The sequence below is a fragment of the Penaeus vannamei genome, chromosome 10 (genome assembly GCF_042767895.1).
Source record: "Penaeus vannamei isolate JL-2024 chromosome 10, ASM4276789v1, whole genome shotgun sequence".
Classification (NCBI taxonomy): domain Eukaryota; kingdom Metazoa; phylum Arthropoda; class Malacostraca; order Decapoda; family Penaeidae; genus Penaeus; species Penaeus vannamei.
Genome location: NC_091558.1, coordinates 46,712,414 through 46,719,913, shown reverse-complemented (window position 1 = coordinate 46,719,913; position 7,500 = coordinate 46,712,414). Strand labels below are relative to the sequence as shown.

The 7,500-nt window shown below is 33.9% G+C and overlaps 1 protein-coding gene across 2 annotated transcripts in view; it reads left to right on the top strand.

Annotated features, from left to right (window-relative positions):
• The window catches only part of LOC113820227 (lens fiber major intrinsic protein), a 52,477-nt gene that overhangs the window by 328 nt on the left and 44,649 nt on the right, over positions 1-7,500 (top strand). The gene's annotated exons all lie outside the window — the stretch shown is intronic.

Below are 7,500 nucleotides of genomic sequence, written 5' to 3'. Positions count from 1 at the left end.
AACTCTAAATCTAATAGAACGAGAAAATAATAATATAAAAAGGAACCGATCTCTCCACTCTTCCAATAGATATTTTAACCCAATCTGAATATCCGGAACTAATCCCATAGTCCCCCCTTCGTCTGCCCCATTTTCTATGATTCTTCAGCGCCCCCGATTTTTGTCCACTCTTTTTACGGAGATTTTATGATAAAGAGGAAGAGGCAGAGGAGCGGAGAAGAAGGAGAGGGTGGAGAGCACACGTCGTGAAATATGCAGAGGGTGCTGTAGTAAGGATGAAGACAGCATGAAAGCCAAAAGACGCGGTGGTTATGTGTGCGTATGTGTGCTGCTGTGAGGCGGTTGTGGAAATGCTGTTCAGAGGAAAAATCGCCTTATGTACACCGGGCATAGAGGTGGAATGTTGCTCTAGGCTGCAAGGCTTATTATTGTTATTATCATTTTTTAGGGGATAGTCATTTGGGTTCTGGCTTTCGATATATATATTTTTTTCTTTTTTTTCTTTTTTCTTTTTTTCTTTTTTCTTTTTCTTTCTTTTTTCTTTTCTTTCTTTCTTTTTTCTTTTTTTCTTTTCTTTTTTTTCTGTTTTTTTCCTTTGTCTTCTTCGTGGAGGTATTTACAAGCATTCGAGTGTGCGCACAAATGTACACATAAACACACACAAAAAAAAAAAAAAAAACGCAGACACACACACACACACACACACACACACACACACACACACACACACACACACACACACACACACACACACACATACACACATTTTCTGACTTGACCGCGACATCCTACACAAATCTCACCGTTTCGTAATTTAAAAAAAAATATCCTACATCCTGTATCCTTAACTCATCCTATCTGTCAAGATAAGGATTTTTTTTGTTTTTGAGGTCAAGATAAAGATTTTTTTTCTGTTTTTGAGGTCAAGATAAGGATATTTTTTTGTTTTTGAGGTCAAGATAAGGATTTTTTTTCTGTTTTTGAGGTCAAGATAAGGATTTTTTTCTGTTTTTGAGGTCAAGATAAGGATTTTTTTTCTGTTTTTGAGGTCAAGATAAGGATTTTTTTTCTGTTTTTGAGGTCAAGATAAGGATTTTTTTCTGTTTTTGAGGTCAAGATAAGGATTTTTTTCTGTTTTTGAGGTCAAGATAAGGATTTTTTTCTGTTTTTGAGGTCAAGATAAGGATTTTTTTCTGTTTTTGAGGTCAAGATAAGGATTTTTTTTTCTGTTTTTGAGGTCAAGATAAGGATTTTTTTTCAGTTTTTGAGGTCAAGATAAGGATTTTTTTTCTGTTTTTGAGGTCAAGATAAGGATTTGTTTTTTTCTGTTTTTGAGGTTAAGATAAGGATTTTTTTTCTGTTTTTGAGGTCAAGATAAGGATTTTTTTGTTTTGTTTTTGAGGTCAAGATAAGGATTTTTTTTTCTGTTTTTGAGGTCAAGATAAGGATTTTTTTTCAGTTTTTGAGGTCAAGATAAGGATTTTTTTTTCTGTTTTTGAGGTCAAGATAAGGATTTGTTTTTTCTGTTTTTGAGGTTAAGATAAGGATTTTTTTTTCTGTTTTTGAGGTCAAGATAAGGATTTGTTTTTTCTGTTTTTGAGGTCAAGATAAGGATTTTTTTTTCTGTTTTTGAAGTCAAGATAAGGATTTTTTTCTCTGTTTTTGAGGTCAAGATAAGGATTTTTTTTCTGTTTTTGAGGTCAAGATAAGGAATTTTTTTTCAGTTTTTGAGGTCAAGATAAGGATATTTTTTCTGTTTTTGAGGTCAAGATATGGAATTTTTTCTGTTTTTGAGGTCAAGATAAGGATTTTTTTCTGTTTTTGAGGTCAAGATAAGTTTTTTTTTTTGTTTTTGAGGTCAAGATAAGGATTTTTTTCTGTTTTTGAGGTCAAGATAAGGATTTTTTTTTTGAGGTCAAGATAAGGATTTTTTTTCTGTTTTTGAGGTCAAGATAAGGATTTTTTTTCTGTTTTTGAGGTCAAGACAAGGATTATTTTTTTGTTTTTCAGGTCAAGATAAGGATTTTTTTTTCTGTTTTTGAGGTCAAGATAAGGATTTTTTTCTGTTTTTGAGGTCAAGATAAGGATTTTTTTTTCTGTTTTTTTGAGGTCAAGATAAGGATTTTTTCCCCTGTTTTTGAGGTCAAGATAAGGATTTTTTTTTTCTGTCTTTGAGGTCAAGATAAGGATTTTTTTTTCTGTCTTTGAGGTCAAGATAAGGATTTTTTCTGTTTTTGAGGTCAAGATAAGGATTTTTTTTTCTGTTTTTGAGGTCAAGATAAGGATTTTTTTTTCTGTTTTTGAGGTCAAGATAAGGATTTTTTTTTCTGTTTTTGAGGTCAAGATAAGGATATTTTTCGATGCCTCGGGTCATGAGATATATTCTACAACTAACGAAAGGAGAGGGACATCATTAAGAAATATATATATATATATATATATATATATATATATATATATATATATATATATTTTTTTCTTTTTTTTTTTTTTTTTTTTTTTTTTTTTTTTCTTAGATTTTTATTTTTTATTTTATTTTTTTTTTTTTTTTACTGAATTATCTAAAACATAAACGGAAAACAAGGTCAGATTGCACTTTCGCTTGACTCCCCCCCCCCCCAAAAAAAAAATAAAAAAAAAAATAAAAAAAAAAATAAAAAAAGTAATGTGCATGGTAAGCATTATGTTATGTTTTACATATATGCACACATACTTACGTACATACATAAATACATACATACATATATATTTCTTTTCTTCTCCTTTTTATCTGTACCTTCACGTTTCTTCCAAGATAATCAGATCTTTCTCATCCGAAATGACTTTTATTTTGTATTTTTTATCGAAGTTTGGTTATTATATTATCTTCATGTGAAACTTTTCTATATCTTACGAGCAGAAGAAACGAAACGAGTTTTATTTCTTAAGCTTAAGAGTTGCCAGGATACAGTCTCTTACCATAAAAGGATAATTTTTTTCAAACTAGTTATTTTGTAAATATAGAAGATTTTTTTTTTCAAACTAGTTATTTTGTAAATATAGAAGATTTTTTTTTCAAACTAGTTATTTTGTAAATATAGAAGATTTTTTTTTTTCAAACTAGTTATTTTATAAATATAGAAGATTTTTTTTCAAACTAGCTGTTTTGTAAATATAGAAGATTTTTTTTTCAACTTAGTTATTTTGTAAATATAGAAGATTTTTTTTTTTCAAACTAGTTATTTTATAAATATAGAAGATTTTTTTTTCAAACTAGTTATCTTGTATAGAAGAAAAATAGTAAAAATAGCAATGCGTTTATTCCACACTTATCGCTAGTATGATTCGCGACGATATCATTATAATCATGATAATTATTGTCATTACTAACTTTTATTGTCATTACTAACTTCATTGTCATTACCACTGTCATCCATTTTGATATTTTTCTTCTCTTTTAAGCGGATGTGCCAGAGGCTCGTGTTAGCGGCCGTGTCTTTGAAAAAACCTACGGCATCTCATAGACCTAACAGCTGTTCCATCCGGCCAAGGTTCCACTAAGCGAGGCTGTACATTGTTCCACTCACGTATTTAACGTCTGAACAATTTTTGAATTTTTCATACTCCGGGCAAGGTTCTATTAAGCGAGGTTGTACATTGTTCCATTCACCCACTTAACGTCTGAACAATTTTTAATTTGTCATACTCCGGGCAAGGTTCCATTAAGCGAGGTTGTACATTGTTCCACTCACGCATTTAACGTCTGAACAATTTTTAATTTGTCATACTCCGGGCAAGGTTCCATTAAGCGAGGCTGTACATTGTTCCACTCACGCACTTAACATCTGAACAATTTTTAATATTTCATACTCCGGACAAGGTTCCATTAAGCGAGGCTGTACATTGTTCCACTCACGCATTTAACGTCTGAACAATTTTTAATATTTCATACTCCGGGCAAGGTTCCATTCAGCGAGGCTGTACATTGTTCCATTCACCCACTTAACATCTGAACAATTTTTAATTTTTCATACTCCGGCCAAGGTTCCATTAAGCGAGGCTGTACATTGTTCCACTCACGCATTTAACGTCTGAACAATTTTTAATATTTCATACTCCGGGCAAGGTTCCATTCAGCGAGGCTGTACATTGTTCCATTCACCCACTTAACATCTGAACAATTTTTAATTTGTCATACTCCGGGCAAGGTTCCATTAAGCGAGGCTGTACATTGTTCCACTCACGCACTTAACATCTGAACAATTTTTAATATTTCATACTCCGGACAAGGTTCCATTAAGCGAGGCTGTACATTGTTCCACTCACGCATTTAACGTCTGAACAATTTTTAATATTTCATACTCCGGGCAAGGTTCCATTCAGCGAGGCTGTACATTGTTCCATTCACCCACTTAACATCTGAACAATTTTTAATTTTTCATACTCCGGCCAAGGTTCCATTAAGCGAGGCTGTACATTGTTCCACTCACGCATTTAACATCTGAACAATTTTTAATTTGTCATACTCCGGCCAAGGTTCCATTAAGCGAGGCTGTACATTGTTCCACTCACGTATTTAACGTCTGAACAATTTTTTTGTCGTACTCCGGGCAAGGTTCCATTAAGCGAGGCTGTACATTGTTCCACTCACGCACTTAACATCTGAACAATTTTTAATTTTTCGTACTCCGGGCAAGGTTCCATTAAGCGAGGCTGTACATTGTTCCACTCACGCACTTAACGTCTGAACAATTTTTAATTTTTCATACTCCGGCCAAGGTTCCATTCAGCGAGGCTGTACATTGTTCCATTCACCCACTTAACATCTGAACAATTTTTAATTTTTCATACTCCGGCCAAGGTTCCATTAAGCGAGGCTGTACATTGTTCCACTCACGCATTTAACATCTGAACAATTTTTAATTTTTCATACTCCGGCCAAGGTTCCATTAAGCGAGGCTGTACATTGTTCCACTCACGCATTTAACGTCTGAACAATTTTTAATTTTTCATACTCCGGCCAAGGTTCCATTCAGCGAGGCTGTACATTGTTCCACTCACGCATTTAACGTCTGAACAATTTTTAATTTTTCATACTCCGGCCAAGGTTCCATTCAGCGAGGCTGTACATTGTTCCATTCACCCACTTAACATCTGAACAATTTTTAATTTTTCGTACTCCGGGCAAGGTTCCACTAAGCGAGGCTGTACATTGTTCCACTCACGCACTTAACGTCTGAACAATTTTGAATTTGTCATACTCCGGGCAAGGTTCCATTAAGCGAGGCTGTACATTGTTCCACTCACGCACTTAACATCTGAACAATTTTTAATTTTTCATACTCCGGGCAAGGTTCCATTAAGCGAGGCTGTACATTGTTCCACTCACGTATTTAACGTCTGAACAATTTTTAATATTTCATACTCCGGGCAAGGTTCCACTAAGCGAGGCTGTACATTGTTCCACTCACGCATGTAACATCTGAACAATTTTTAATTTTTTCATACTCCGGGCAAGGTTCCATTAAGCGAGGCTGTACATTGTTCCATTTACCCACTTAACGTCTGAACAATTTTTAATTTTTCATACTCCGGCCAAGGTTCCATTAAGCGAGGCTGTACATTGTTCCACACGTATTTAACGTCTGAATAATTTTTAATATTTCATACTCCGGCCAAGGTTCCATTAAGCGAGGCTGTACATTGTTCCACTCACGCATTTAACGTCTGAACAATTCTTAATATTTCATACTCCGGCCAAGGTTCCATTAAGCGAGGCTGTACATTGTTCCACTCACGCATTTAACGTCTGAACAATTTTTAATATTTCATACTCCGGGCAAGGTTCCATTAAGCGAGGCTGTACATTGTTCCACTCACGTATTTAACATCTGAACAATTTTTAATTTGTCATACTCCGGCCAAGGTTCCATTCAGCGAGGCTGTACATTGTTCCACTCACGTATTTAACATCTGAACAATTTTTAATTTTTCATACTCCGGCCAAGGTTCTATTAAGCGAGGCTGTACATTGTTCCACTCACGCACTTAACATCTGAACAATTTTTAATATTTCATACTCCATGGTTGTACAAAGATACAAAAAGTGGTTTTCTGTCCACCATCTCGCTCACCATCCGATCCCGCGCCTATTATTGGAACCTTTGTCTTTGGCACTCTCGTTCATCCGGTGCTCATGCTGCCTTGGCACTCGATGGCACCGCTCGCTGTCCTTCGTGTCCTGAGATTGAGAGTCTGAAACGAAGGCACTTGAGGCCTTGGTAGGAATGGATAGAGTCTAAGATCTCACTCAGGACACGTCAGTAAACCAAAGTGAAAATGAAAGAAAATAATGATAATAATAATGATAATAATAATAGTAATAATAAGGATAACAATAATAGTAATAATGACAGTAATAATGATAATAATAATAATAATGATAACAATAATAGTAATAATAATAGTAATGATAATAATAATAATAATAATAGTAATAGTAATAATAATACTAATAATACTAATAGTAATAATAATAATAACAATGATAATGATATTGATAATAAAACGCAAATTCACTATGGATATTATGAACAAGATTATATGAAATTCCTTACTGAACTTGATTGCTCTCTGAAGAACAGTCTGAATAAATTATGCCTTGAGGTTTCATCTGAACAAAGAACTCTAATCATTAATATTTCCATGATTGCCATTGCCTTCATCATCGTCAGCATATGCCGCGTGATATCGACAGCACGATCAACAGTGTTAAAAAAATGTTAGAGAAAGAGAGAGAGAGGGAGGGAGAGAGAGGGGGAGGGAGGGAGAAAAAGAGAGAGAGGGAGGGAGGGAGAGAGAGAGGAAGGAGGGAGAGGGAGAAAGAGAGAGAGAGAGAGGAGGGAGGGAAAGGGAGAAAGAGAGACAGAGGGAGAGGAAGAGAGAGAGAGAGAGAGAGAGAAACCGAGAGAAAAAGAAAGATAAAGCATACGAGAGACAGAGAATCCGAGAAACAGAGAGAGAAAACAAAAACAGTGGCTTGCCTGCTTTGGAATCATTTTCAAAACCCTTCTCGACTTTTGTTATGAAATCTACAACACTCGGGCGACGAAATGGTAGAGCTACCATGGTTATGAATGGTTGTATGTACTGCGATTGTAGTAAAGGTTGTCTTGACTCACGTGTTTGCAGTGTTGCTATTGTTGTTTTTGTTGTCATCATCATCATTATCTTTATTGTTATTGTTATTATTATTATTGTTGTTGTTGGTTATCATTATCATTATGATCGCCACCATTATCGGTTTTATTGCTATTGTTATTATTGTCATCATTATTATAATAATTATTGTTATTTTTATTATTATCATTATTAATATCATCATAATCATTATTATTATTATTATTATTATTATTATTATTATTATTATTATTATTATTATTATCATTATTATTATTATATTTATTATCATTGTCATCATCATCATCATCATTGTCATAATTGTTATTATTATCATTCTTC